This window comes from Ascaphus truei, chromosome 2 (assembly GCF_040206685.1).
Source record: "Ascaphus truei isolate aAscTru1 chromosome 2, aAscTru1.hap1, whole genome shotgun sequence".
NCBI lineage: Eukaryota > Metazoa > Chordata > Amphibia > Anura > Ascaphidae > Ascaphus > Ascaphus truei.
In genome coordinates this window covers 459,116,963-459,127,102 of record NC_134484.1, presented here as the reverse complement: position 1 = coordinate 459,127,102, position 10,140 = coordinate 459,116,963, and positions in this window count along the sequence as shown.

The window sequence follows — 10,140 nt, the reverse complement described above, 5'->3', positions numbered from 1 at the left end:
AGAAGAAATTCGGTGATGTACACTCAAAGCAAAACAAATGGTCCCCTTCTCCATCACTCTTCAACGACTCTTTCGCTTCTCTCCCGGAAATACACAAAACACCTCCTCCATCACTCCTCGACGACGCTGCCGCTTATCTCCAGGGAACCCCCATCCCATCCTCTTCATCACCCATACACCCAGATGTCCACAGCACCTCATGCACAAGAGCCAGCTCGTTAGACCGCATGCTGAATGGGTTCAGTGTCGATATCCCTGGGAACTCCATGCTGGGAAAGATAGATCTTCTTTAAGAGACCATGCTAAATATGGATCAACGGATGGAGAAGATGGATCAACGGATGTAGAAGATGGATCAACGGATGGAGAAGATGGATAAGCGCATGGAGAACATCTATGTCTGACATAGCGGGTATACATAATTTGCTTAGAGTTCATGCCCCTGTATCTCGGATGCCGGAGCAGGAGGGTGGCATGGATGGGATGAATGGGACCTTGAACCTTCCATCACCAAACGCACCCCCTCCATCAGAAGAATATGTGTTCATGTATGCCGTTGAGGAAGATGACCTGACAACCCCGTCAAGACCACACCAGGCGACAACACTGACAAGGCGACCAAGACAGGAGGAAAGCATCCTCCCAGACAACCTACCCTCGCCCACAGCCACAAGCACACCCGCTCCCAGAAGAGCACCCGCTCCCAGAATCCAACTCACATACGCTTGCATCGAGACGGTGCCCGACATCATCCTGCACGAGCTGCCCCAGCCACTCAGGGAGAAGTATAGGTTTACAAGTGCTGGTTTACCCCAGAGGCACGCCGTGTTAATTTTCAAGCACCACGTGCCCTACTCGATGTACTGCGGGTGGTCCCACAATGTAAACTACGAAGGGAATCGCGACAAAAAGGCTCTTCCCGAAAATTTAAGAAGTCTATTGTGGAGGAATTGCGGCGCTATTTTTCAATTACCGAACCTTTAATGAAAATCGTGAGAGACTCCGTTAACGGCATTTTGCGGCATAACGTTTTTTTACTTACTGCACCCACCAATAAAATAAATTGCTGCTTTTTTAAAAATATACCTGTATGTTTTTACTGTACTTACTGGACACCATTAACGTTTTTTTACTTACTGCACCCACCAATAAAATAATTTGCTGCTTTTTTTTAAATTATACCTGTATGTTTTTACTTACTGGACACCTTAAATGTTTTTTTAGTTACTGCACCCACCTGTAAAAATGTAGTGTACTATACAGTTCCATGAGGCATACTGTACAGTACTGTCCTGTACAGTATACTGTAGGCATGTGCATTACAGTACATCAAAACAGTATTAAAACGCATTATCAGTATTTGTATTATTATTAGAACACACATACAGTACTGTACTGTAATACATGTACAGAATAAATGCATACTTTTTATTTTTTGGGTTTATTATACAGTACAGTATGTAAAAAAGTATGTAAAAAAGCTCAGTTATTCTATCTTAATAAATAAAAATGGCACTGATTCAGATTCAGCAGTGTGCAAGCATTGTTACAAAAAGCGATATTATCCATCGAAATCCCTCCATTTGCCGTTCTCAGCCTGATGACAAAGTTTATTTTCTGAGGAAGAAAAATAAAAGTATTACTGTAATGGTTAGTTCAAACTAGTCAGTCCCTTAAAGAAGTTCCCACAGTCAGTTTCCGCAGTCCCCTCGGTCAGTCCCAACAATAATTTTCTCGGGGGGCGTCTCTTGTTCACATACAGTACATGCTTGCGCCTAGATGTGATGAGATGCATACGCGTTTCAACAAGGTTCAAATGCGCATGCGCCTAGCTGTCCACCAATTGTTCAGTATCTACTGTAGAAGCTGCTCAGCCAATGATATTGCTGGACTACATTTTGGCGAATTGTGACTAAAAGAATAGAACTACTGTACTGTAAATAACCATAAGCAAAGCGATTGATTACAGGAGAATCGCTTTAATGTGCATTGATATTGATATGGTAAAAAAAAAAAAAAAATACTGTACGGCAGCTGTACCCACCATAGACGTTGCCAATCGGTTGGCGCCGAGCCACTGCCAGTCCCGTAGTCTTGATTATACACATAGTTGACAGGTGACAGCGTGCCTGCTACACCTGTAGTTGACAGCTCATGAAGCTGGAAATCGTTTTGGTACATGCAAGTTTGCTGGTATCTGTACGTGCAAACCGGCCCAGGCAGCAGGTATCCAGGCGGGGACAGACAACAAGGGTTGCCAGTCAGCAGCTTTTCACTGACGGTCGGACCGTTATTGGAAGCCGGTGCTGGCGCTGGCGCATTGCTTGCCTTGGACTGACGATTCTATGTTGGTTTTACCATGACCTTTCGCCTTTTGAAGTCCCCATGATCAAAGATACTGGAAAATTCTGGCGCAACACACCAATACCCTCCTCTTCTTACATCGGGTGCGGGATCAACATGAAAAAAACACGGATCGATACATAACTTTTTTCTTATTGCACGCTTCCACACACGAGCATCTGGTGAAAATTTGTAAAAGTCATAATTGTCGATAAAATATTGATAAATGTGACAAGCTGTGGCCATCTTATCATCTGTTGCATTAATCGCAGCCCATATTAAATAAGCGTACGTTAGGTCGGGTTTTTTGAACACGGACTGCAGTGGTGCACTCATCTCTGAACTCTCAGGACAATAGAACACCAGACACTGCACATTTAGGGGCCTATGCAGAGAGAAGCGAATTTTAAAATTGGCGAGTTTATTAAAAAGTAGCTTTTTTGGAGAGTTTTATTCTCCATATGCAGAAATGTGCGAATTCTGCTATGTTTAACATGAATGCGTCTGGCGAGTTTAAATTGGCGAGATGCGCGCTGCAGAAATGTGTTAAAAAAAATTCGCGCCTTTTTCCCTTTGCTATGGCCGCGAGCGGCCGCTTCTTGCCAACTTTTTCTGGCGAGGCAAAAAGGAGACAAAACAGCCGCTAGATGCCGTTCGCGCCTCTCTGCATAAGGATATTTTTAAAACTGGCGAGATGGAGGTTCTCGCCAGCCGCGAGGCGAGTTTTAGAAATAGAAAAAAAAAATTGGCGCGTTTTTCGCAACTCGCCATTTTCTGCTGTTTTCTGCGCGATTTTCTCCAAAAAATGGCGAATTTTCAAATAGCGCTGCTCTCTGCATAGGCCCCTTAGTTTTAATATGAAAAGCCTAAATTGATACATTATTATAACTTCTTCAGTACCAAGATCAATTCACAATGGACCAGTTTTTAAACACCTGCAAGTCGACACATTACCGAAGCACATGTACTGTACTGTACACATTAGAATTCATTACAATTCATGAATAGCTGCCACCTGGCGGATGCGCGAAGAATTGCAAACAATGAAATCCGAACCATTATTATTAAACAGATCAAGTGCGGGTGACGCCGGCATGAATGCGACATGCATACGGCATGAATGTCGCATGAACGCCGCATGAACGCGGTGAAGCGCGTGGTATTCGGAAAAAGTCACCGAAATATGTCCGAGAAGTTTTAAAATAAAAGGGGCCGCGGCTGTACTGTATGTAAGTTTAATAAATGCTAATAAAAATATTAAATAAAGTTACTGTGCATATACACAACTTCCCTTAATAAGTATTAAAAAAAAAACTGTATAATTCCTTTACATTAAAAGAAAAAAAACAAAAACTAACCTCGGGAGAAGATTTTGTAGCCTTCCAGAAGTTTCCACAACTGGATGCGGTGCACACAGTGTTACCATGGGTGGAATCTCATGCCTTGACATGGTACCTGGAACAGTAAGTCTCGCTACATCTGTATGTACAATTAACATTAGGTGCACAATGTGATAATTCGCAGCACTATGTTAGACAGTACAGTATGTCCTCTTCTTACATATAAAATGCTTTGATTATTACAGTTTAGACAATCAATTATGTTTTTGGAGCCAGACTGTTGTTGCCATAGCGTCCTCCTATTTACAGTATCTGTAACAATTCTGTAAGTACCCCGTGATCTAATGTAATTTCGATGGATAGTCCTTTTATTCAGTGTATTCACTTTAAAGGACTTCAATATTAAGGTAGCACTTACATACAGTAATATGGGGAGATTACTGGGACAACGCAATCAGAAAATCACAAGCGGGTTAAAAGAGTAGTCTATAGTCTCAGTGATTTTGCAAAGTACATTAATGAATTGAATATTGCACTAAATACATTTTTCACTTCCATCACATATAAGCAACACTTGCCATTTTGTTGTATAAATGTACAGTAGATGAGGACCACTTAGTCATAGCAATGTAAAAATATTTTGTGGAATATGTCATGTTTTTGTATCTACTAAAAACCACTGTGAACCTGATACACAGATGTAATAGATATGTGTGGTTCTTAAAAATTAAGTGAGGCAAATGAAAATAAAAGTAACGAACAGCTGAAACCTCAAATAGGGTAACGAGATTAATTTGTATGTCTCATACTTGGTGTTGTGTACCTACAGTAAACTCAAAATCATAATATTGATCCTAGTGATAGACTCAAAGTGGTATTACTCTATGATTGACTTGAGCTGATGGATTTCTTTCCAGAACTAAGAATTACAATCGAAGATATTTTTGTTTGTGTTGGTCACTAAGTCATTTTATTGGCACAAAGCTGTTCATTACTATAAGAAAATCCTACGGCTATTCCTCTTTCCATGTGTTATACAGTGGATGAGAACTACTTTGACATATTTGACTAACCTCTGACCAATCTTTATTTCTTTTCAGCATATCGTATATTCCCATTAACTTGATGCATTCACTTATTCTTTATCACGTATGTATGTATTTATTTTTGTTAATGTGTTTATTTATTTTATTTAAAATGCTCAGTTGTAATGTAGGGGACCGATGCAACACATACCGCAAATAAGCTGGCAATAAAGAAGAAAATATATTATCGAGCATTGGATGTCCACCACGAATAAAAGCAGCAAGCAAACAATCTAATGAAAATAGTCATTTGGCAAGACACATTCAAGACCATCAAACAACATCTAAATTAAATATCAGAGATTCGCCTCGAAGCTTTCGAGAGTTCCAGGTGCTGTCCCAAAGCTGGTTTCAGCACTGGGTTTGGTAAAGCTCTAACTAGTGGTCAAGTTATCAATCAGGTAGAATATTGTCCTGCCATAGACAACCGTCTACTGTAAGGGCAAAATTCCCAGGATTGACATTCCAGAAGGCTTTGAAATCCATTTACGTGACTAGTTATTTAATTCAATTCTGTTTCGAACTGCGGTTGAATACTGTATGTGTCTATAAAACATGTGAAAATGTATCTTACTGTGTTAATCCGATGGGCCATTAGTCTGTCTGCAGAAATGTAACTGAAATGTTGCAGCATGTATCCAGCATGTACCCAGCATGTACCTAGGTCTTGCTGGTGATTGCCCCAGATTTGTTTCAGAATACTCGTCGGCACTACAGTACCATTTTTTTCTCAATTTATTTACTATCAAAACTACAGTACAGCATTAATGCAATTTTTTTAAATTAAGCTTTCACTGTATATTAATGCCAAATTATTGTTACACACAGTTACACATACAGAACGTATTTAGCAAATAAAAATATCACTTGTGATATACATATTTAGGAATTCTTGCTGCTATTACACTGACATGTGTATTATACTACTGTACAGTATATATTAAACTATGTATTAAACTTTAAAACCAGAGACAGAACATAAAACACAGACAAAGCTCAGTTTTTAGCACCTCCAGTGAGACTCATACACGGTACAGTGCCTAAATATATATGTATAAATATCTAATAAGTAAAATGGTCTTTTAGTTTGACATTTTTGGCCAAAATTGTTGTAAGCCCCTGAGCCAGCGCCAAGGCAGACCACATATCAGGGGTCCCTAACGCTAATATAAATTCTTAATAACCTGTGTAATAACAGGAAGAATGATTTATAGTAAATCTGTCAATATTAGTTGCACTGTACCGTGTATGAGTCTCACTGGATGTGCTAAAAACTGAGCTTTGTCTGTGTTTTATGTTCTGTCTCTGGTTTTAAAATATATATTGCCATGCTCAGTAGCACTCCTCTGTGACACTCATATGCTTATATATATGTTGTGGTCATTTTGGGGGTTCAATAGGAGCTTGTTAGGTGTCCAGTATGTATTAAAACTTGCAGAAGATGTGGCATGAAGCACGTCTATTAATTTCATTTTCAAGTTATATGTAGATTTATACAAATGAGCAAAATCGCTTCAAATGCCATTTAGCGTAAGAAACTTTAGGACAATTCTTGCTGAATTGACATGCTACTCATCCGTTGTAAAAAGTAGCAATCTGTACTTTGCTAATTAATTCTTTGCAACAACTTCTCGTTCGATAACAACGTTTGGAACATCTCTGAACTTTTGCTTAATAATGTGTTCCTATATTACAATACAGTATCAATTAATTTGTTATCACAGTGATTTCTTAAAATGCTTGCTGATGTTTTCAAAACCAAAACCCCCACATTTTAATTTACAGGGACTCGTTACCCCTGCATGTGTGTGCGTGGCCTCTCCGTCAATTAGCGGTAAGGTTAAGTATGGTGAAGTAAAAAACAAACAAATAATGGAAACTGCAATTCAACCGAATTGATAAACATCTAAAACAATTGACGGTTGTGTTCAATGTTCATCTTTCAGCACGTCACTGCATATTCTGCTCCATGTCTACAGAACAGGCTCCTTTCATAGTAAAGACATATGTAATTTGTTGTGAAGTTTCACAAAATAAGTATACAAAGGAAGAATGGCTAAGAAGATTTTTATACAGACTAAACATTTTACTGTATGTCTGTAGTGTATGTCTCAATGGTTTTTTAAGTATTGGTTTTAGCCCTGTGAAGATAATGCGTAGTATGTAGTTTTGCAAAGCTGCCAACAAGTCTATTGAGTTTTTAATGAGAGAAATAAAAAATGTTTGGCCAACTCTAATAATCCAAACCAGTGAACTACTGTAAGTGAAAACAAGAAATAAAGGGCTCTCCTCAACTGTCTTGTGCCATCGTGCAAAACCTGTTTAAGAGAACAAAAAAATGATTTTATATATATATATATATATATATATATATATATAAAAATATATTCATTTTTTTTTTAAATATATGTCTATTAATCAAACGTGATATAATTATCTACAGATGTGAGGTAAAAACACTGATTTGCTACTCAACCCCCAATGAACAAATGCAAAACTTGTCACAATATGGCGAGCACAGAATATCCAGTCCAGTGAAACGACTGTGTCTGTTGTTTCTTATCTGTAGTTTTGTCTTTACATTTTATTTTGTAAACAGTGTGGATCCCTTTTGGGAAATGCAAACTGGAGAGGTAACCCTCTCTCAGCTGGAGGGGAAAAGGGGAGGGGTGAATTAAGTATTAATAGATACTAAAACCAGAAAAGCAAACCCAGTTGTGGGCACTCAACCACCATACTATGGGAATTGATGATAAATAACGAGGATAGATACACTATGACCCAAACAAAGCACAATAATAATTGTTAGGGTCTATAAGTGTATATAGGTGTATAAAAACTGTAAGGCATACTGTAGGTGAACCTACAGAGGCCACACCCAAAAATCTGCAGTCTAGGGTTAAATCATCTATGTAACTGTACAGTGTGCATATGGATAAGCTGATAGGATAGGTCTTAATACCCAATAACTAAATCAATCTGGATTAAGGTCCAGAGTAGATAAAGGACCAAGTACCTCTATGCAGAGAAGTAACAGTGAGGAGTTAATTACTGTACCTCTCCAATAGAGAAGTGTTAATAACACAGAAGATAGTTGTATAGCTCCTGTATAGAACTATAAGAACGTGATTTACTAAATAGTGGCAGAAATAACCTCACAGTACGGATCCAGAACATACTGTATAATCAGCTAATAGAGGTACCAGCCTTCTGTTGGGTAATAAACAGTATATAGGTTACTGCCTATTATGCTGCAAGGTGTGTAATTGAGTCAATAAGTGACTCCTGCATGGAAGTCAGTGAACACCTAGCTCATGTGTGAAGTTAGAAAAGCACAGTATGACGACTCAGGAGATTCCTTCCCTTCCTGGTCCCTCTCTCCCGTCTCCTCTTGCCCTTCCTACTCCTTCCCAAGCCTCTCCTTTACCCTCCACCTCTCTCCCTTTGCCGCAGCGTGTACCCCGCAGGTCTCGCATACCCACACGGCCCCTGAGTCCCTGCTATGATCCTCCCCGTTCCCTCTCTCCCGCAGTGCTCGCATCACCTTCCCCTGTGGTGGCATCCGTTCCGTTGCCTCCTCCCTATGTGGTACCTGCGGCGCGGCATTCTGCGCACCTGGTGACGCACCCGACTCGTGCGCTCCGACAGCCCACGGGGGGGCGTGCCCACATGCCCCTCCGCTGACTCACCTGATCCCTCCGCTCTACCTTTGCTCGCCATCGCACGGGCGCAGGCCGCGCACACGTTCCCCTCCTCTTGGCTTCCTTCCCCTCCTGCGGTCTTCCTTTGCTCTGTGCGGGCCGCTCCTGTGTTGTAATGTAGAAAATTGGATAAATGGATAATCAGATTCCCATGGTCAGAAGGAAGTGCCCTGTTGGCCTTGAGGCCATTGACAGACGACCACTCCAGCCGGCCTTTATCATTTGGGAGTCGGTTCCTCTTATCTTGACCCTGGCTGATGGTCACAAGGAGGTGATTGTCTTTGACGTTTTCCAATCCCCTTCCGTACAAATTATTATAGGATTGCCTTGGCTTCAACTCCACAATCCGCGCATTGACTCGACTGGTACCTTACCCATCCTGTGGCCCTCGTCCGCAGAGGTTGTTCCTATGGAGCCTCCTGTGGTTGTGCTTGCTGGTCTGGACTCTGTACCTGCCGATCGGTCGCCCCTGCCTGCTGTTTACCATGAGAACTTGGACGTTTTCAACAAGTTACAAGCAGAGGTCCTCCCCCCTCACCGTCCGTACGATTGCCCTGTCGAGCTCATCCCGGGGACTGTCCTGCCGAAGTCTAAGTCATATCCACTCTCCATCCTGGATACCAAGGCCATGACTACTTATATTAAGGAAAATCTGGAAAAAGGATTCATCCGCATCTCTACCTCTCCTGCCGGGGCTGGCTTCTTCTTTGTGAAGAAGAAGGATGGATCACTGAGGCCAGGCATTGACTTCCGCGGACTCAATAAGATCATGGTGAAAAACTGGTACTCCCTTCCGCTCATTTCTGAACTGTTCGACCGTCTCCAAGGGGCCTCCATTTTCTCAAAACTTGACTTAAGGGGTGCCTATAATCTCATTCGCATAAGAGAGGGAGACGAGTGGAAAACAGCATTTAACACACGTTCTGGACATTATGAATATCTTGTTATGCCTTTTGGGCTGTGTAACGCCTCGGCTGTGTTTCAGGAATCTTCCGTGATGTATTGGGAACTTTTGTCATTGTCTATCTAGACGACATTCTTATTATTTCAAAAAATCTGGAGGAACACATTCAACATACCAAACTTGTGCTCTCCAGGCTTCATTCTAATCATCTGCACGCCAAGATGGAGAAGTGTCTGTTTCACCAGGCATCCACAGCTTTCCTAGGCTACATCATCTCCAGTCAAGGTTTTTCCATGGACTCAGAGAAGCTGAAGGCGGTCCTCGACTGGCCACTCCTTAATTCGCTCAAGGCTGTGCAACGTTTTCTTGTCTTTGCCAATTACTACAGGAAGTTTATAAAAAAAAATTCTTCTATTGCTCTTCCCAACACCACCTTGACCAAAAAGGGCACCGACGTCTCATCCTGGTCACCGGAGGCCATTTCAGCCTTTGAGATTCTCAAGAAGGTGTTCGTTTCTGCCCCCATCCTTCGTCATCCAGATACCTCCCTCCCCTTTACTTTGGAGGTTGACGCCTCAGATGTAGGAGCAGGTGCAGTTCTTTCCCAGAGGACTTTCCCCCAGGAGAAACTCCATCATTGTGGTTTTTTTTCACGGACATTCTCTACAGCAGAAAGGAATTATGATGTCGGTAATCGTGAACTTTTAGCCATCAAGTTGGCTCTCCAGGAATGGAGACATCTTTTGGAGGGTTCCAAAGAACCAATC